Below are 22,370 nucleotides of genomic sequence, written 5' to 3' on the forward strand. Positions count from 1 at the left end.
CTCCCAGTAACTAAAAGTGGCATCTTATTTCCTTACTTTGGAAATAGGGTGATTGCAGATGTAATTGGTTAAGATGGGGGTCACTAAAATGAGCCCTAATCCAACATAACTGGTGCCTTTTTTAAAATAAGAAATTTGAACAGTGCATATCTATAGACGGGGGAAACAGTATGAAGACACAGGGAGAATATCATCTACAAAGCAAGGAGAGAGACTTGGAACACATCCTTTCCTCACAGCCCTCAGAAGGGACTCACACTGCTGATACCTTTATTTTGGACTTTTACCCTCCCAAATTGTGAGAATAAATTTCTGTTGCTTAAACCACCCAGTTTGTGCTGCAACTTTGTGACAGCAGTCCTAGAAAAAAAATACACCTGCCACAAAGAGTCAGCAGAGGCAAAACAGAGCCAAAGATGATTGTCTTTGAAAACAAACTCTTCCTGTTTATGCTGTTGCCTGTGCCTGTAGCTGTCTTGCTTAATAGAGTGAGATGAAATCAGCATTTCTAGCCGGACGCAAGGCCATAACCCTAGAAATGGAGAAATTCCTTCTTACACAGAAACAATCTAAAAATCATAACTTTAATAAGTTATGCATTTCCTTGAAGGTGATAACTGTCCAGCAATACCACCCAAGGCAGCATTTTAAGATATTGGCAGCCAGAGTTTCATATAAAAATAAAATAAAACAAGTTGTTGTTTAAAATTCGATGAAGGCATGTACTTTGTAAAAGAGAGACAATTGCAAACACAACCTGCGAGAACCAGATTCTCATGGCAAACATTTCATTTCAGCAAACAGTGAAAGAAATCATTTGGAGCTTTCCAGGGTAGCTCCACAGGAATCAAATTTCTCTGAAATTGTTCTTTGTGTTGCCAAATCTGTTTTTAATGTTGTCTCACCACTGCTTCTCCTCCCTTCACAGAGATGTCTGTTGTGGCACAATATTTGGCCAAGAGCTGATATAATCTCAACCACCAAACTCAGACCATGATCAATCTGCATAAATCTTCAGACAGAAGGGTTTCAGGAATAGTTTACTGGGAAGGAAGGCAAAAAAAAAAAAAAAAAAGCAAAGGATTGAGTTATAGACTTACACACAAAAGAGGGTATAAGATATGCCATCACACATTTCACCGGTAAAGTAATCAATGTGAAAACCTGGAGGGAGAATCATTTACCTGTGACAGAACAAGGTGAAAGAACTATGGTAGTGGACTTTAAGTTTTCTAGTAAAAAGAAGAACACAGTATAATCAGATCAACATGCAAAGAGTGATGATGAAAATGTAATAACAATGTGGTATTTAATTATAATGTGAGGAGTTGAATGGAATAGAGGACCAATTATATATTCAGTAGAGTAGTAAAAAATGTCAAGCTTGGAAGGAAAAGAGAATTTAAGTCTCATAAAAAGAAGAAAGTGATGAGGAGTGAGAAATATACTAAAACATTTGTCCTGTTTTGCAACCTCAGAACAGTTCACAGCCTTTTTATTATACCCCCAGATGTACCTCTGGTGTATGGGGCTAAGAGAAACAAGTTAGTGTCAATGATCAACACATTTACACTATCAACTTTTCATGTGACATGGACTCCATTACGGCAAGAAAATGATAAAGCATGGCATTAATTTTTATGTCCACTACTAAACCGCAAACAAATAAAAAGAATTTGCTTAACCCTTTCCACTGCAGAATTGATCCTAACCATTCGAATAGAAATCTTTTTCCCTTTTTCAGAAATTATGTTAAAAAACAAAATTTAAAAAAATCCCTGAACACCTGGAGACTCTTCCTTTTATAATCAATTTGATTTTGTTGCTCATTATGGCTTATTGTAGAACAAGATCTAAATTACATTTTGTTGGAACCAGAAGCCAGCTCCGTTTTTCTAGTTCTTTGACTTTATTCCCTTTCTCTGCCTGTCAGTCATTCTCTCTATTTCTCCCTCTCTTTCTCGCACTCTCTCCTTCGCTTGTCCGCCCAATTCACTTTCAGATTTTAAACTTACCCACGTACCCAACATCATAAAGGACATTTTACTCCATCTCTAGTTTTGTGGCTGAGGGTTGCAGTGTCCAGAACAACATGGCACAAAGTTGTTGTGAGGATTAAAATAAATAATGGAATCCCAGCACTTTGGGAGGCCGAGACGGGCAGATCACGAGGTCAGGAGATCGAGACTATCCTGGCTAACATGGTGAAACCCCGTCTCTACTAAAAAATACAAAATAACTCGCCAGGCGTGGTGGCGGGCGCCTATAGTCCCAGCTACTCAGGAGGCTGAGGCAGGAGAGTGACATAAACCTGGGAGGCGGAGCTTGCAGTGAGCCGAGATCTGGCCACTGCACTCCAGCCTGGGCGACAGAGCGAGACTCTGTCTCAAAATAATAATAATAATAATAATAATAATAATAATAATAATAATAGATAAAACATGCCATGTAAAGCTTCAACAGTAGAAAGCTCTCAAGAATTATCATTATTGTTTCAAGTTTTGCTTTCTCTCATTTCTTCCTCCAATGCTTGAGTTTATTTCTTCAGATCCAGGTTTTGGTATGTTTGCCTGAGATGTGGAGTGGGAAGGAGTGGGGAAGTAGAAGAGGCTAAGCAAAAACTCAGGCAGGCAGAAGGAGGGAACTATTGAGTTCAGCTAATAAGGCATAAAGCAAAAGCCAGCCAGAAGCAGGCACAGTGAACGGCGGCAGGTATGCAAGTGAGGAGCCAACATCAGGAGCTGCTGGTCAGAAAGAGACCACAAAGGGTCTGATGGGCTGGGACATTGTCATTCGTGGGAGGTAGAGGAAGTAGAGGTGGCAGCAACAAGACTAAGTTTTGAGGCAAAGCCTGAAGCATTTATTAAAAACAGCAGTTGTGCAAAAATAGATATGCTCTGAATGCAACCTTTGAGAAGGTAACCCAGGGCTTCTTGGGACCTTCCGCCCTAGGCGTACAGGTCTATGCTTACTGAACATCTGCTTCTATGGTCCAAAAGCTCGATTATTTTTCAGTCTTTTATTCTTCAACTCTGAAGGAAGACTGCCCCAAGTCCCTCTACCTCCCCTACACCCAGTGGGGCCTTGACCATATCCACTTTCCTTGTTAAATATTTGCAGTGTCTGTTAATACCTGGCTCATCGTGGGTGGCCAGAAACAGTGTTTGAATGAGTGAACAAATGGACATCCATGAGGTCCTTTACACAAATCTCTTCTCTGTTCTCTTCCTCTCTTTTTTTGACAAAAATCTAACACAATCTCTAAAACCCTCTAAGCATCAGCTTAAGGAAAGATAAGCTGTCTTTCCAGGCTCTGCTTCTGAGTCCCTGAGAGGAAAGTGGTGTGGTCGGATGGATGAGCAGAAACTTTGAAGTACTTGGTAAACAGAACTTCCCGTCTCTTAATATGTTCTAGCATTAAATTCTTTCATCATCTCTCCAAAGTTGAAAAATTTCCCCATTTTTATATATTAGAAAATGCAAGAAAAAAGAAATTAAATAAATTGTTCAAACCCACACATTTCACAATAGAGCCCTTGGGAAATAAAATGATCAGACCAATAAAATATATTAGGATGTCAAAGATCACATCACGTTTTAGAAATAAACCTATTTAATCAGGAGAGAAATAGGCTTGCACCAAAACACAGAACCAATACTACAAAGGCAGAAAAATGAATAAAACAACAATAACAACCTAATAGGTTAGTTTAATATTAATCTGGACACCGATCTTATGTCTTCCATAAAAATCGACTTAAAATGGATCATAGACCTAAATGTAAAATGCAAAACCATAAAATTGGACTACATCAAAATTAAAAATTTCTGCCCTTCAAAAAACACTGTTAAGTGAATGAAAAGACAAGCCACAGACTGGGAGAAAATATTTGCAAAACAGATCTATCTCATAAAGGATGTGTATCCAAAATATGCAGTGAAGTGTCAAAACTCAGAAATAAGAAAACAACCCCATAAAAAGTAGGCAAAAGACTTGAACAAACACATCACCAAAGAAGATATAAAGACAGCAAATAAGTATATGAAAAGATACTCAATAACGTATGTTATTAGGGGAATACAAATTAAAACAACAATGAGGCCAGGCTCAGTGGCTCACACCTGTAATCCCAGCACTTTGGGAGGCCGAGGCAGGTGGATCACGAGGTCAGGAGTTTGAGACCAGCCTGACCAACATGGTGAAACCCCGTCTCTACTAAAAATACAAAAATTAGCCAGACTTGGTGGCCCGTGCCTGTAACCCCAGCTACCTGGAAGCTGAAGCAGGAGAATCGCTTAAACCCAGGAGGCAAATGTTGCAGTGAACTGAGATCATGCCACTCCAGCCTGGGCGACAGAGCTAGACCATGTCTTGAAAAAGAAAAAGAAAGAAAAAAAAAAACAATGAGCTATCACTACATACCTATTAGAATGGCCAAAATTGAGAACACTGACAACACCAATGCTGATGAGGATATGGAGCAACAGGAACTCTTGTTCATTGCTGGTGGGAATGCAAAATGGCACAACCACCTTGGAAGACAGTTTGGCAGTTTCTTACAAAGCTAAACATCATCTCACCATATGATCCAGCAATCATACTTCTAGGCATTTACCCAAATGAATTGAAAGCATATGTCCACACAAAAACCTACCTGCAAATTTTATTGCAACTTCATTCATAATTGCCAAAAATGGGAAGAAACATAGGTAACCTTTAATAGTGAATGAATAAACAAGCTGTGAAACATCCACATATTAGAATATTATTCAGAAATAGAAATAAATGAGCTGTCAAGCAGTGAAAAGACATGAAGAAACTTTAAATACACAGTGCTATGTGTAAAAAGCCAGTGAAAAGATCAATGGTCATCCGGGGCTGGAGGAGAAGGAAGGTGTATCACAGGGGGATTTTTAGGGCAATGATTCTTTCTGTTTAATACTCTAATTGTAGATAACATGACATTATGCTTTTAGCAAAACCCATAGAACAACACGAAGAATGAACCCCAATATAAACTGTAGACTTTAGTTAATGCTGATCCATCAATATGAATCAATATTGGTTCATAACTTGTAACAAATGTACCATACCAATGCAAGACATTAATAATAGGGAAAATGAGTGAGAGAAAAGAGGGAGAATATGGGAACTTTCTGTACTTTTTACTCAACTTTTCTGTAAGTGTAAAACTGCCCTAAAATAATATCTATTCATTTCAGAGAGAGAGAGAAACCAGTTGGAGTTGAAGTCTAATTGTTTTTGCTTAATTTCAATTCTAGATAGATAATATGGTTTGCAACTCTTGGAGGGGATAACAGCTAATACAAGATTGTTATTCAGTAAGTTACCAATAAGATATCCAGGCTGAGGCCGGGCGCGGTGGCTCACGCCTGTAATCCCAGCACTTTGGGAGGCCGAGGCGGGCGGATCACAAGGTCAGGAGATCGAGACCACGGTGAAACCCCGTCTCTACTAAAAATACAAAAAAAAATTAGCCGGGCGCGGTTGTGGGCGCCTGTAGTCCCAGCTACTCGGGAGGCTGAGGCAGGAGAATGGCGTGAACCCGGGAGGCGGAGCTTGCAGTGAGCCGAGATCGCGCCACTGCACTCCAGCCTGGGCGACAGAGCGAGACTCCGTCCCAAAAAAAAAAAAAAAGATATCCAGGCTGCCAGATCTCTCCCCAGGTTATATTAGAATAGCATGACAGGCCGGGCACGGTGGCTCACGCCTGTAATCCCCAGGACTTTGGGAGGCCGAAGCAGGTGGATTACTTGAGTTCAGTAGCTCGAGACCAGCCTGGCCAAGATGGCGAAACCCTGTCTCTACTAAAAATACAAAAATTACCTGGGTGTGGTGGCAGGTGCATGCAATCCCAGCTACTCGGGAGGCTGAGGCAGGAGAATCACTTGAACTTGGGAGACGGAGTTGCAGTGAGCTGAGCTCGGGCCACTGCACTCCAGCCTGGGTGACAGAGCGAGACTCTATCTAAAAACAAACAAACAAAAATGACAATACAAGAGGTGTATGCAGAAGCCTAGTACACACCCAGAAGTAGACATTCCTATAGGACTATCTAAAAGTGGTATAGAAAGAGGAAACAAGGAGAGCAAGGAGCTGGGCTGTATATATGACTTTCTGCAACTCAAGATTCTGGTGAGGTCACTGCTGGGCATACCTGCTTGGTGGAAACCTTGGCCTGAGATGGGCAGAGCTGGCTCTCCTGGCATCTTTGTGTGCAAGCAGGGTCTTGCACACAAGGATATACAGGACATTGTGCCAGGTTGCTGCTGAGACACATCTTCCTGTCCTTGTCATCCTCATGGAGGGCTGGGCCTGTCCAGAGTTGGGTATATAGCCAAGTGCCAATAAGGCAGAGATTGAAATCTGAGTTTCTCTGAGCCCAAAGCCCTTGCACTTTCTGCCTCACCCCACTGTCTCTCTCAACAATTTTTTCTCTTTGGGCCTCTATCTTGAGCCCTCTATGTTTCTCCCTACACAACACCCAACCAACACAAAAGAGGCTAATACCTCTCTGTACCTCTCCATTACATAGTTTTTAAACTTAACACTCCTTTATTAAGCAGTAACTTTGTGCCAAGCCCTGTTAAGTTGGAGATACTAAAAGAGGAATAAGATTAAACTCAAGGATCTCACAGTCTAGAGATAAAGACATGTAAATTACAGTGAAACAAGATATTAATTGCTATAAATAAAGGCAAAAAATTTATTGGAACCACAATAATCCAGCACTTTGAACTCTACAGGATATTATGAAACTCTATGAAAGTCCACGTCATCTACATTTTTTTGTACCTCTCTATCTAGCTTTTTGCCAGAGCCTCACATTTAAAATTCCTTTCAAACCTCTCCCTCCTATTCATATTCTTCAGCCTTTTGTTTCTTCCTCAAGATTGCTAACTCTTGCTGATTTCCAATTCAGTCAAACTGCTAGGCCACTGTATGCACATTCATCCAACATAATTACTGTGATTCTTTCACCTGCAGGAAAGAAGAAATGAGATTTACCCACGGCACATTGTCATTAAGCAGGGGGGATTACCAATATGCAACCTCAAGGCCATATACCACAAGGAGGGTGATGTGGCCAGAAGTGAAATGATGCTATGGAGTCTAGATGACAGAGCCAGCCAGTTCCTTCCCACTGCCAACCCCTGTGTTAGGGCCAAGCTCCAAGGTGGAACAGGGAGGATGGAGAGCAGTGAGCAACTAGTCCCAAGCCCCACATGTCAGGGCTTTTCTCTGGCGGTAGACAAGGGGAGGAATCAGGTATTGACAGTTCCCTGTTTTTCACACTGCCACAGGCAGGCCGTGTTATGCACTCTGGTCTTGGGACAACTTATCACCAAATGCCTCACACATAACCTCTACCTGCTTCTCTACATTCCTTTCCTGTCACTGTCCGGATTCCCAGGTTGCATTTTAGTAATACCATGGGAGGAGATGCTCCTCACAACCACACTGGACTCCTGGCTTTCTGCCTCAACTCATGCCTTTCCTTCCCTCCTGGGATCTCCGAACCTTCTTCTGCACCTACCTTGACCTCTACTCACTATTCATTTGGCCAGGTTCAGATCTCCTGGGATATTTCCTCAACCATCTTCATGCCCACACATCCTTCCTCTATAATATCTTTGTAGTGAATTAATCTGTTTTCAATTCTGATCCTTTGCTAGACTGTGGGCAATTTCAAGTCAGGAGAATTTTGTCTTTCCATTCCTAATGCCTAGCACTGCCTAGAACTGTGTAGACAACAATATATTTGTATTACTGTCTCCTTCCTAATGTGTAAATATATGTGATATAGCACGTGGTTGAAAGTACACATTTTTGAGCTATCCTGCTTAGGTTTGAGTCCTGATTCAGTCATTTACTCTGGATTTGGGGGATGCAGCTAATGTTATTCTTCCTCAGTGTCCTCAAATGTGAAACAGGAATAGAAATACTTATCTTATATGTTTGTTGTGGGATTTGAATGAGTAGATAGATGATAGATAGAGCGATAGATAGATAGATAGATAGATAGATAGATAGATAGATAGACAGATAGATAGATAGCTTTTGAATGATACCTGACACATATTAAGTGCTGGATAAGCATTAACTATCACCATTGTCATCATTACCATCATTATTATCATTATCATCAGATTTGTAGTCCTGACAATAGAGCACATCACAACAGAGAATAGAGTTCTTGGTTCCCACAATGCCTTTCTTGAGATTAAGAAAATACTTGCTTAGATTTATCTGACCTCCAGATTGTTCAGAATAAATGGCTGATACTGACCCTTCGTGTTCAGATCTGCTGACACGAGCTTTGCTCCAGAGTGGTTTCTGCTGATTTAAGTAAGTAGAACAACTGTTAAACAGTACTTTAGACAAAACCACAAACTCTCCTCTCAAATAACATTTATAATTAAAGAACAATTGGCTATTTATAAGGGGGGAAAGCCACCAGAATAGATTTTTTTTAAAGGGGGAAAAAGAGAAAATTGTGTTATTATTGGTAATGACTTTGGAAAGATAAGAAATGTTTCTTAAAAGGAAAATTAGCGAGGCTGTTAATTTTAGAATATTACGTTCAAAATTCTGGATTTCTTTAGAATGATACAGATATTGAGAAGGAAAATGCTAAGGGGAAGAAAAAGAAATTTAAAAAAAAAAGCTATCCAGGCAACTGCAAGAAACTCAAGCCAATATGTAGCATGCATCTGCTGGCAATACCCTCATCAAATAAGGAAATAAGATACAAAACTGAAATTGCTATTCAAAGAAACTTGATAAACAAAATAATCCATTCAGTATAACAGATGTCTGTACAATAGTGTGTGCCATGACTAAAATATCTGACCCACCCACCTACCCACTGGCATTGCTACCAAAAACATCAATTTAAACTGGGCAACCTGAAATGTGCAAAATAAAACTGGCTATAACTACAATGTCAGCAAAACATATTCACGCGGAAAAGACTGGAAGTATTTAAAAGGCATCATCTAAAAAGTGTGCCTCCAAATACTATACTCTCTCTCCTTGGCCCAGGTACACGTTCTGTCCTTTTTTGACATTTTTACCTCTAGTTCAGTTCATTGGTTCTGCAATTTTAATGAGATAAAAGAAGCTATGCTCAATTTAGTTCACTCAAAAGATATTTGTTACCCGTCCTGTATTCCAGGCCCAGCGGCAGTTACTGGAGATACTAAAATGAATGAGGCATGTTCAAGGTCTTGAAGAGTTGACGCTCTAGTGCTATATCTGTTTAGGAGTAAACCGAAGCATCACTTTGGATCTATTTGAGTCTCTGCAAATTTGGACGCACTAGATGAATGGTTCATATTTATCTCTTTGGTGGAAAATTATCAAATTTTCTGGACTATTATATTTCCATTAAGAACATGAATGCCAGGTACCTAGTTTAAGGTTGCTGTTATGGACTAGCCTAAAAGATTTGGTATAAGGCAAGAGAAACTTCAGCACTTTGCGATCTAAATCTAATCAGTAGGAAAGTTACTTCTTATTTTTCATGTTTTCATATACAAAACGGAAGGTTTGAACAATGGCTTTTTATACCCACTGTGTCTTTCTTGGATACTGTGAATATTACCAGAGTAAAGCAATTCTCATATTTCAGGGGAAAAAAAAAGACAATACACAAATGATAACTCTCAAAACAAAATTAATCATCACATTTTTCTGTTGCCTAATTTCTTGATTAACTTCTGATGGCCCTCTGAGACAACGAATAAAAATGCTCAAACAAAAAGGACCTTAAAAGGAGGTGAACTTTCATTGCACAGTGTTTCTGACAGCTTGCTCCTAAGCAAAGCAACTGGCGTCCCTGGGGACTCATTCAACATTCATTTGAATCATGGAGAAAGAGACCCAGTTTGGAAGATGTTTTTCTGCAGTGCAGAGGGGGACTTTGATCCTAGCTCAGATAACAGCTGCTATCCCTGAGAGGATTTTCTGGTCGTTCTATCCCTCAGGCCAGGTAAGTCTCAAGGGAGGTGTCTAGTTGACCTCAGAGCTCAGCCAAGCAACTGATACCTGAGGGAGGGTCTTTGAGTGGGCAAAGGAGCCTGGCATCGAGTGTTATCATTCTGTCAGTCTCTCTCCTGGCTGGAGACAGAGCACACAGGAAAGGAACTCCTAAATGGAGTCAGGTCTCACCTGGATTCTCCCCCTCATTGTAAAATTAAAGGAAAGCGGGAAGCCAAAATGCCATGATAGATTTTGGTCTCTGCCATTATGTTTTCTCACTATTCTGGAATTGTAACAAAGTGTTTCCTTTGAAATTCCTGACCCTTAGCTTTTAAATACAGAAGCAAAGGTGACTATGTATGATTAATCTCTTAGGAGAAAATAAAATATGTTGTATAGTTAATCAAGTAGCATGGAAGAATATAAGACTACATCAATATATTACCTTGTAGGAAACCATTTTTCTTTTTTTTTTTTTCTTTTCCTTTTTTTCTTCCTTTTTCTTTTTTAGTGATGGGTCTCACTATATTGCCCAGGCTGGCCTCAAACTCCTGAGCTCAAGCAATTCTCCCCCCTCAGTCTCCCAAGTAGCTGGGACTACAGGCATGCATAACTGCACTTGGCTCATTTTCATTTTAGAATTAGGTATATTTGAAAAAGAATTGTAGTATCCCCTTTAAAATGTAAAAAATGACATTTATGCAGCCAACAGACACATGAAAAATTGCTCATCATCACTCGCAATCAGAGAAATGCAAATCAAAATCACAATGAGATACCATCTCACACCAGTTAGAATGGCGATCATTAAAAAGTCAGGAAACAACAGGTGCTGGAGAGGATGTGGAGAAACAGGAACACTTTTACACTATTGGTGGGACTGTAAACTAGTTCAACTATTGTGGAAGACAGTGTGGTGATTCCTCAAGGGTCTAGAACTAGAAATACCATTTGACCCAGCCGTCCCATTACTGTGTATATACCCAAAGGATTATAAATCATGCTTCTATAAAGACACATGCACACATGTGTTTATTGTGGCTCTATTCACAATAGCAAAGACTTGGAACCAACCCAAATGTCCCTCAGTGATAGACTGGATTAAGAAAATGTGGCACATATATACCATGGAATACTATGCAGCCATAAAAAGGATGAGTTCATGTCCTTTGTAGGACATGGATGCAGCTGGAAACCATCATTCTCAGCAAACTATCACAAGAACAGAAAACCAAACACCGCATGTTCTCACTCAAAGGTGGGAATTGAACAATGAGAACACTTGGACACAGGGTGGGGAATATCACACCCTGGGGCCTGTTGTGGAGTGGGGGGAGGGGGGAGGGATAGCATTAGGAGAGATACCTAATATAAATGACTAGTTAATGGGTGCAGCACACCAACATGGCACATGTATACATATGTAACAAACCTGCACATTGTGCACATGTACCCTAGAACATAAAGTGTAATAAAAATTTTCTTCAATGTAAAAAATTAACCTACATATTGACCCTGTGAGGTAAAACTACATATTTGTCATTGTATTTATGATATGAAACATCAAGGAAATCACTGAAGTTACAAAGACATAAGAAAAACACGTTTATGATAATTTGTTTGAAAAGGTGACTATCAGAGAAAACTCCAGCCATCACAAAGTTATTCTGCCACTCATAGTTTAATAAGCCTTTATTTTTCATTTGTGCAATCCTCTAATAAATAAAGGAGTTAACATTTATTTGTTAAGCACTTATTACGTGCAAAACATTGTTTTAGATGCTGTGGGGAATAAAGATATTTATAACAGTCTCTAGATTTACTAGAGGGATCTGTACATGGTAGGAAATGGTAAATACCATAGAGATGACATAAACTAGAGGAGTTAAAAAAAGTCTCCCAATGACCACCAGTCCCAGACGCAGTTTTGATTTCAACTATTAACTCAATTGAAAGCTAATTTCAGGATATCAGGATATTTAGCCAATATCTTCCCCATCACAGAGGGAAAACGAGCTGCTATCAGCCCATAGAGAGAGGCTTACACCTCTCTGCAGAGTTATGAAGGCGAGTGAAGACAGGCAATTTGCCTATCTTTCTCCACTCTCCTCTCTTCTTTCAACCTTTATATTCAGGTATGAAGTGTGGCATTGGCTGCAGTAAAGGAAGCTGAAACAAGAAGAGAAAGAAAGTTGCTTCTCCAGGCTTCTGCAAGCCATCTTGCATTCTTGGGCAAACCTCCCTGGCTCAGCTGGGAATATGTGTTTGAGAACCTACATTCTGAAGGGAAGTCTGGCAATACCAAGGGTATCTTCAACTGATTCTTCTTAACAGGTCAAGAGCCAGAGCCTTGATGAGGGAAAGAGAGGAGATATTTTTGTTTTGTCTCAAGGAAAGTGCCTTCCTTTGAGTCCCTGAGACTAAAAACGTTGTCATTATAAGAACTATTGACAAACATTCAGCATGACAGGAATGTGTGTAAAATACACAATTGTGTAGAAAACACAAACTCCACATGGGATGGATTTTGTGTTTTAATTCAATAAGTTAGTTAGATGTCTTGCAGTATACGCTGGGCACCTGTTCAATATTTCTATTCTTTGTTCAATATTTCTATCTAAAGGAGATCTTTACCACTTAAAATAACTAGATCAGTGGAAAAGACTCATTCTTACTCGAGCATTTATACCAGTTATATCAGATGTGTTCATTCTTTCCCCTTTTTTTCCTACTTTCTAATACTTCAGATTGTCCATAATAGGATTCAATTAGGAAACCTACTTTGTACCTTGTGTCTTAACTTGGATTCTTAACCTTTTAATCTTTTATCCTTTTATGAAGATTTTACATTTCCCCCTTTCTGATATTACCCTTCTTCTAAAGACTTTCAGTGTGAATATCTTTTACAATCATCTCTACATAATAGTGCTTTTTCACATATGTCCAGGTCCCCCCATCTATATCTGCATATTACATACCTATGAACCCGTATCAATACCCCTGCCTACCTACCTATCATGCTAGGGTTGCAGGACGAGCATTCCTCTCTTTTCTGTGTGGACTCCTCTTCTTGTACAGCCAACCAGAACATCCTTGATTGTTTACAAGATGTAACCTTGTCTTTTCCTTGTCTTCTTTTGATACTTTGTCTCATTAAGTTTTTTTTTCTGTTCATTATTATCATTGTCAAGTTCAGCTGGTAAGGTCAGTAATACACCTTCACAGTCCTACCTCAGGGCTGTATCAACTCTCCAGTCAGGCTTATGTCATAATTTAGTTCACATTGTCTTTCCCTCTTCCCATCACAAGACATCACACAGGTCCATTACACTGAGGACATTATGCTGATTAGACCTTGTGAGCAAGAAGCAGCAGCTACTCTAGACTTATTGGTAAGACATGTCAAAGAGTGGGAAAGAAAGCCTAAAATACGGAGGCGTTCCACCTCACTCAAATTTCTAGGGGTCTAGTGGTGTGGGGCATGTCCAGATACCACTTCTAAAGTCAAGGATAAGTTGTTGTGTTTGTTCTCTCCCACAACTAAGAAAGAAGCACAGTGCCTACTAGGCCTCTTTGGATTTCGAAGGCAGCATATTCCTCGTTTGGGTGTGTTACTCCAGCCCATTTACCAAGTAACCCAAAAAGCTGCTAGTTTTTAGTGGGCCCCAGAAAAAAAGGAGGTTCTGCAACAGATTTAGGCTGCAGTACAGGTTGTTTTGGCATTTGGGCCATGTGAGTCACCAAATCCAGTGGTGTTTAAAGGCTCAGTGGCAGATAGGGATGCTGTTTGGAGCCTTTGGCAGGCCCCATAAGTGAATCACAGTGCAGGCCTTAGAATTTTAGGATAAGACCCTGCCATCATTTACAGATAACTGCTCTCCTTTTGAGATACAGGTATTGCCCTGCTACTTGGCCTCAGTAGAAACTGAACATTTGACTGTGGGCCATCAAGTTACCATGCGACCTGAGTTGCCCATCATGAACTTGGTGTTATCTGACCCACCACGCCATAACATTAGGCATTTACAGCAACACTCTACAGTCAAATGGAAGTGGTTTATACATAATAGGACCCAGCAGGCCTTGAAGGTAAGGGACATGAAGAAATGGCCCAACTGCCAGGAGCCCCACTCATGCTACACTGATTCTCCCAGCCTGCATTTCTGGACTCATGGGGAGTTCCCTGCAATCATTTGAAAGAGAAAGAGAAGACTTGGGCCTGGTTTACAGATAGTTCTCCACAATATGCAGGTACTACCTGAAAGTGGACAGTTGCAACATTGCAACCCTTCTCTGGGCCATCCCTGAAGCACAGCAATGGAGAGAAATTCTCCCAGTGGGTGGAATCTGAGGGTACACCTGGTTGTTCACTTTCTTTGGAAAGAGAAATGGCAAGACAAGCAGTTATATTCCAATTCATGGGTTGTGGCCAGTGATTTGGCTGGATGCTCAGGGAAACGGAAGGAACATGGTTGAAAATTGGTAATAAAGAAATGTGGGAAAGAGGTAGGCAGATACACATCTCTGAATGGACAAAAATATGAAGATATTTCTGTCCCATGTGAATGTTCACTGAAGGGAAGCCTCAGCAGAGGAGGATTTTAATAATCACAGGGATAGAATGACCATTCTATAGATACCAGTCAGCCTCTTTTCCCAGCCAGCTCTGTCATTGCCCAATGAGCTCATGAACAAAGTGGCCATGGTGGCAGGGATGGAGTTTATGCATAGGCTCAGCAACATGGACTTCTACTCCCAGAGGCCAATCTGACTATGGCCCACTACTGAGTACCCAGTCTGACAGCAACAAAGACTAACGCTGAGCCCCCAGTATGGCACAGTTCCCAGGGGTGATCATCCAGCTACCTTGTGGCAAATTGATTACATCAGACCATTTATTTCTATCATAGAAGGGGCAGAATTTTGTCTTTATTGGAATAAACACTCTAGATATAGATGTTTCTTTCTTTCACACAATGCTTCTGCCAAAACTACCACCCAAGGACTTACAGAATGCTTTATCTACTGTGCGGCATTCCATACAGCATTGCTTCTGATCAAGAAACTCACTTCACAGCAAAAAAAAAAAAAAAGAAAGAAAAAAGAAAAAAAGGTGTGGCAATAGGCCTATGTCTGTAAAATTCGCTGGCCTTATCATGTTTCCCATTATCCTGAAACAGGCATGATAAAACAATGGAATGGTTTTTTGAAGATTCAGTTTTTGCCCATTCATGATATTGGCTATGGGTAATTAAACTAAAGAGCTTCTGCACATCAAAAGAAACTACCATCAGAGTGAACAGGCAACCTACAGAATGGGAGAAAATTTTTACAATCCAGCCATCTGACAAAAGGCTAATATGCAGAATCTACAAAGAACTTAAATTCACAAGAAAAAATCAAGCAACCCCATCAAAAAGTGGGCGAAGGATATGAACAGACAATTCTCAAAAGAAGACATTTATGCAGCCAATAGACACATGAAAAAAATGCTCATCATCACTCGCCATCAGAGAAATGCAAATCAAAACCACAATGAGATACCATCTCGCACCAGTTAGAATGGCAATCATTAAAAAGTCAGGAAACAACAGGTGCTGGAGAGTATGTGGAGAAATAGCAACACTTTCACACTGTTGGTGGGACTGTAAACTAGTTCAACCATTGTGGAAGACAGTGTGGCAATTCCTCAAGGATCTAGAACTAGAAATACCATTTGACCCAGCCATCCCATTACTGGGTATATACCCAAAAGATTATAAATCATGCTACTATAAAGACACATGCACACATGTGTTTATTTCAGCACTATTCACAATAGCAAAGATTTGGAACCAACCCAAATGTCTATCAATGATAGATTGGATTAAGAAAACGTGGCACATATACACCATGGAATACTATGCAGCCATAAAAAAGGATGAGCTCCTGTCCTTTGTAGGGATGTGGATGAAGCTGGAAACCATCATTCTGAGCAAACTATCGCAAGGATAGAAAACCAAACACCGCATGTTCTCACTCATAGGTGGGAATTGAACAATGAGAACACTTGGACACAGGGTGGGAAACATCACACGCCAGGGCCTGTTGTGGGGTGGGGGGAGTGGGGAGGGATAGCATTAGGAGATATACCTAATGTGAATGATGAGTTAATGGGTGCAGCACACCAACATGGCACATGTATACATACGTAACAAGCCTGCACATTGTGCACATGTACCCTAGAACTTAAAGCACAATAATAAAAAATAAAAAAAGAAGATTCAGTTAAAGTGTCACCCAGAAGACAACACCTTGCTGGACTTGGGAAAGGTTTTCCAGAACGTTGCATATGCTGTGAATCAGCATTCAGTATGTGATGCTATTTATCCAATAACCAGAATTAACCAGTTCAGGAATCAAAGAGTGAAAATGGAAGAGGCACCACTCATTATTATCCCTTGTGACCCACTAGCAAACTTTTGATCCCTATTCTCATGACTTTATGCTCTGCTGGCCTACAGATCTTAAGCTGGAAGGAGGAATGCTTCCAGCAAGAAACAAAATAATTCCACTGAACTGCAAGTTAAGACTTTCACCCAGCTACTTTGGGCTTCTTATGCCTCTGAATCAACAGGAAAAGAAGGGAGTTACAGTGTTGGCTTGAGTGAATGATCCAGGCTACGAAGGGGAAATTGGACTTCTCCACAAAAATAAGGAAGAGTATGTCTGGTATACAGGAGATCCCTTAGGGAGTCTTTTAGTATTACCACACCTTGTGGTAAAGGTCAATGTAACACTACAACAACCCAATCTAGGCAGGGCTATTAATAGCCCAGATTCTTCAGGAATGAAAGTTTGGGTCACCTCATCAGGCAAAGAACCATCACCAGCTGACATGCTTGCTGAAGGCAAAGGGAATACTGAATGAATAGTAGCAGAAGGTAGTTATAAATAGCAGCTATTGATCATGTGACCACTTACATAAATGAGACTTTAATTATCATAAGAATTTTCTCCTTATTTTTTATGAATACACTTGTGTATATACATATATATATACACACACACATACATTAAGCAGATATCTTTGTTTTCTTTCTGTTCTTATTTTCTTATTATGTAACAGAAGATGTATTGACTTTATGGCAGTATTTAAGTACTGTTATTTTTATATCATTGTATTTAAGGAATATCAGGGGAAGAATAAACATCACTAAGAACTTTTACTTCCTCTTTTGGGGAAGGGATAAGTATTAGTACCTTTTCCTTGTATTCAAGATAGTTGTATCATGTTACGCAAAATAATGACTTCGTTATTATCTGTATTTGGAGATTCAGCATGATTTACAAGAATGCATGTCGTACCAAGGTGACAAAGAGTAGACTTGTGGTGGTTAATTTTACATGTCAACTTGACTAGGCAAAGAAAAGCCCAGATAGCTGGTACATTATTTCTGGATGTGTCTATGGGGATGTTTCCAGAAGAGATTAGCATTTGAATCGGTAGACTGAGTCAAGATCATCCTCACCAATGTGGGTGGACTTGACCTTGTCTGTTGAGGGACTGAATAGAACAAAAAGGTGGAGAAAGGGTGAATTTGCTCTCTGTGCTTGAGCTGGAACATTCATCTTCTCCTTCCCCTGGACATCAGCACTCATGGCTCTCAAGCCTTCAGACTCCAAATGGGTCTTACACCATCGGCCTCCCCTGGATCTCAGGCCCTCAGGCTTAGACTGAAATTGCACACTGGCTTTGCTGGCTCTCCAGCTTGCAGGCAGCAGATTGTGGGACTTCCAAACCTTCAAAATCATGTAAGCCAATTCTTCTTAATAATTTTTTTTATCTATCTATCTACGTATCTATCTATCCATCTATCTGTCTACCTACCTACCTACCTATTGCTCCATCTATAGCCTATTGGTTCTGTTTCTCTGAAGAACCCTGGCTAATGCACCTTTTATAAGGGCTTTACTTTTCTTCTCCTCTTTCTAATATTATCCTTCTTTCTGGGGAATTTCAGTGTGAGTATCTTTTAAAATCACCCCTACATCATTGTGCTTTTTCACATGTCCATCTACCTATATCTACATATGTGTAAAGATATGTGTTTGTGTGTTTGTCTATCATGCTAGGGTTGCAGTATGAGCATTACCCTTTATTCTGTGCAGATTCCTCTTGTTATACAGCCAACCAGAACATCCTTGATTGTTTTCAAATATAGATATCTGATGGGTATGTAATATACATTTATATAATCAATAATATATGAGACATATAATATACATACAATGTTTTCAAGATGTACTCTTGCCTTCCTTTCCTACTTTGCCTCATTTAAAAATTTTTCTTTTCATGCCAGTCATGGTGGCGTGTGCCTGTAATCCCAGCTACTCAGGAGGCAGAGGTGGGAGGATCACTTGAGCTCAAGAGTTCAAAACTGCAGTAATCTATTATCGTGCCACTGCACTCCAGCCTGAGTGACAGAGCAAGAACTTTTATCTAAATAAATATGTATATACATACTCACATAAAATATTTTTCTCTACTCTTCATCATTACATTGTCAAGTTCAACTCTGTACTCAGATATCAGCTTGAGGTCACCTTTTCTTAACTTGTCATTAGTTAATATACATTAAGGAATTACAGTGTTTCCAAAAGTGACTCTCTGAAATTTTTAGAGTGGGCATTAATAAAAATATTTCTGATCTGATCGCCCCTTTGATATTGTTCAACGAAGTATGATAATGAACAGATTCAATCCTCTGAAAATTCCCTTATTTTTCTGTTTGCAAAGATAGCCCATCCCACACTTGGCAATGTGACTTCACCTTCTCCCATAGCAAGGTGAAATTTCTTCCCCCTCTCTTTACCTCTAGGCTGGCCAAGTGACTGGCTCTGGTTTAAACACTGCAATGGCTGTGTCTCTGTGCCGGCTTCTGAGCCTCAGCTTCAAGGGGCCTTGTGACTCCTGCTCCCATTTTCTTGGAACTCAGTAGTTAGTATGCTGTAAAAAAGACCCGAATGGAAGACCGTGTGAAAAAGAGAAGTGAGCTGTGCCAGTCATTCCCAGAATTGCAAACGATACTTCAAATGTGCAAGTGAGACCCTCCTAGACTCACCTATCCCAACTGAGCCCACACGGGATTACGGTCTCGAGAATGAGACCAGTTGAAAAAAGCAAAACAGCCTGGTCAACACACAAAATAATGAGAAAAAATAAATTGCCATTGTATTCAGCAATGAATTTTCTGGTGATTTGTTACTCAATAATACAAAATTGATATCATCTTCATTGCACCTAGTACCCTACTAGTTCACATTAGGTACTCAACAGGATTGAAAATATGTGTGGCAAACAAGCCAATAGAGATGAGAGGACCACCACCTTTGACTTCATTCATTCAATATTTATGGATACATAGATAGATAGATAGATGATAGATAGATAGATAGATAGACAGACAGATAGATAGATAGGTATCTGATGGGTATATTTATATAATCAATAATATATAATACATAAAATACAGTCATATGTACATATAATCACATATATATTCATTATATCTATAAAATCAGGCCCAGTCCTCACGCTGGGGTACAACATCAATAAAATTATATCCTTGCCATCAGAAGTCTCATGATCTACTGGAAGATGGCACAGGTGAAAATGAATAATTATACAGCCACATGGAAAAGTCTGGCAGAGTACTACAGGAACACAAAGAAAGGAGTGATTAACCTTGACTGAGAGAAGAGAGGCGTGGGTAGGAAAAATTGAGAAGAAAAAAATCAGAGCATAGTTAACTGAGTTAAAAGCGGAGACAGCGGCAACAGCATGGAGCTCAGAACCACGCTTAGGGGAAGCAAAATGTACCAAGCTGCTGGTCCATGCACCGTCTTCTGCCATAAGGACTTGGAGTTAAACTGTTTGAATAAGATATCACCTGAAATTCTTTTCATGACATATTTGCCCTCTCTTCCCTTGCCTATTTCAAACTTTATTCCTGCAAGCCTTTTTTTCTATTCTTTTTTTTTTTTTTTTTTTGAGACGGAGTCTCACTTTTTTTCCTTATTTTCTTTTATCTTTTCTTTCTTTTTTTTTGGAAACAGAGCCTCACTTTGTCACCCAGTGGCATAATCACAGCTCTCTGCAGCCTCAACCTTCCAGACTCAAGCAATCCTTCCACCTCAGCTTCCCTAGTGGCTGGAACTACAAGTGTGTGCTACCACACTGGGCTACTTTTTTAAAATTTTCAGTAGAGACAGGGTCTCACCCTGATGCCCAGGCTGGCCTTGAATTCCTTGGCTCAAAAGATCCTCCCTCCTAATCCTCCCAAAGTGCTGGGATTACAGATATGAGACACTTACAAGCTTGCTTTAACACAGTATGATTTACTTCTAATACTAATGAGATGAATCTTGCTATTGGTTAGTATACATTTTAACCCTAATTTTCCATAACATAATATGCATCTATTTATTCAATTGGATAAATACTAGCTGTGTACTTCATCAGGCACACAATTAGGCCACAAGTATCTTGAACTCAACATGTCCCAGACTGAAATTATTTTTCTCTAAAACATGCTCTCTCAATTTTCTATCACTGTAAAGAGAGCTACCTACACAGTCACTCCAGCCATAAACCTGAAGGTATCCTTAACTCTTTACTCCTCAGGAAGTTCCCTCGCAAGTTTCATCCCCATGCCAGCGTAACTCTGACATCTAATCAATCATCAAGTCCTGTTAGTTTCTAAACACCGCTCAAGCCTACCGCATCCTCTTCATCCCATTTCCTGAGTTCAGGATTCTGACTGCTTTCTTGGGTCATTACCAAAGCTCCATTATCTATCATTCTGCTTCCACTTTTGCTTTCCTTCATTCCATCCACTACCTCACCCTCAGAGGCATCTTTGGAAAGTGCGGATCGAATCATATTAGTTCTCTGCTTAAAGTCTTTTCATGACTCCCCCTGCTTCAGAATAAAATGCAAACTTCTAGGCATAATATACAAGGTCCTTTATGGTAAATCTACCTTTATGATCTCAGCTCTCTACTCTCCCATCCCCAACATTTACCACTCACTTTCCCGCAATAGGATTATTTGTAGTTTCCCTTGCTGGCTGAACAATGGTTCAAGCTACAACTGAAGCTTCTAAATTTTTCACATCAGCCACTAAATACAATTCATATCCTGATCTAGCTACAGAGCAGCAACTCATTGTTTAAGGCATATCTCACCTCCTCTGGAAGCCTATCCCTTCATCTATTGTCCTAATTCCTTTGGCCCAGTAGTACAGAATGGACCACTCCTGCCTTTGTGCCCCAATTATATTCTGAACATACTTGTATCATAGTGCATAGTTAGATTGCACTTCATTTCGTGTATTCATTTATGTCTCTGCTTCCTTCCCTCCAATCCTGTCAGCACCAGGCTGACCTCTTTAGAGACATGAAACATCTTTTATTCCTTTGGTATTTACATTATGTCACCCATTGCCTGGATCATAGTAGGAATTCCATAATGAAGATGAATATTTTCCAAATAATTTGAATATGATAAATTCAGACAGAATTTAAAACTATACCAAACATAACTTAAATTTGCTTTCTCGATTGTGATTTTGTCAGCATTATTCTAGTTGTTTGAATTATAAAAGTGCTTAAATTTTGGACAAATGAGAATTTTCTGTTTCTTTTCTAGTTGGTGTAATAACCAAGTCTTTATATAATAAGCAAGTCAGTGCTTCTGTGGAATAGCAGATTTGGACAATTTAGAGTTACAATTTGAGTGTCCAGAAACCAGATTTCTGGCATATTGAAAGCCACCAGTCAATGAATAGCAAAATGTCTCGAAATTCTTACACTAAAACGCATACATGGAAAACCGTGTCTTAGAAATCTGTATTCCAAAGCTGCAACAGAGTACAAGCAGAAAATCAAAATGAGAGCAAGAAACAGCTACCAGCAAACCCACAAGCTGTAGCAAGAAATGACAGCTGTTAGCCAGGGAGAAGATATAAAATTAAGAAAAGCAGGCCGGGTGTGGTGGTGTAATCTCAGCACTTTGGGAGGCTGAGGCGGGCAGATCATGAGGTCAGGAGTTCGAGACCAGCCTGACCAACATGGGAAACTCCGTCTCTACCAAAAATACAAAAATTAGCCAGGGGTAGCGGCGCGTGCCTGTAATCCCAACTACACAGGAGACTGAGGCAGGATAATTGCTTGAACCCGGGAGGCAGAGGTTGCAGTGAGCCGAGATCGCACCACTGCACTTTAGCCTGGGTGAGAGAACGTGGCTCCATCTTGAAAAAAAAAAGAAAAGCAGATCTACGACTTCAAAAAGGACATTATCCAGCGCCAGTAAAAGCAGGAT

At 40.0% G+C, this 22,370-nt stretch overlaps 1 long non-coding RNA gene across 4 annotated transcripts in view; it reads right to left on the minus strand.

Annotated features, from left to right (window-relative positions):
- Window positions 1-5,861: 5,861 nt before the first annotated feature.
- Window positions 5,862-22,370, minus strand: part of LOC105480096 (uncharacterized) — a 121,401-nt gene continuing 104,892 nt past the window's right edge. For all 4 annotated transcript variants that reach the window (XR_011619932.1, XR_011619929.1, XR_011619930.1 and 1 more), the window contains 4 exons: window positions 18,862-18,995; window positions 8,313-8,362; window positions 6,849-7,003; window positions 5,862-5,989 (listed from right to left, as the gene is read on the minus strand). This is a non-coding gene — a long non-coding RNA (uncharacterized lncRNA). The remainder of the gene's footprint in view (window positions 5,990-6,848; window positions 7,004-8,312; window positions 8,363-18,861; window positions 18,996-22,370) is intronic.

This window comes from Macaca nemestrina, chromosome 2 (assembly GCF_043159975.1).
Source record: "Macaca nemestrina isolate mMacNem1 chromosome 2, mMacNem.hap1, whole genome shotgun sequence".
Classification (NCBI taxonomy): Eukaryota; Metazoa; Chordata; class Mammalia; order Primates; family Cercopithecidae; genus Macaca; species Macaca nemestrina.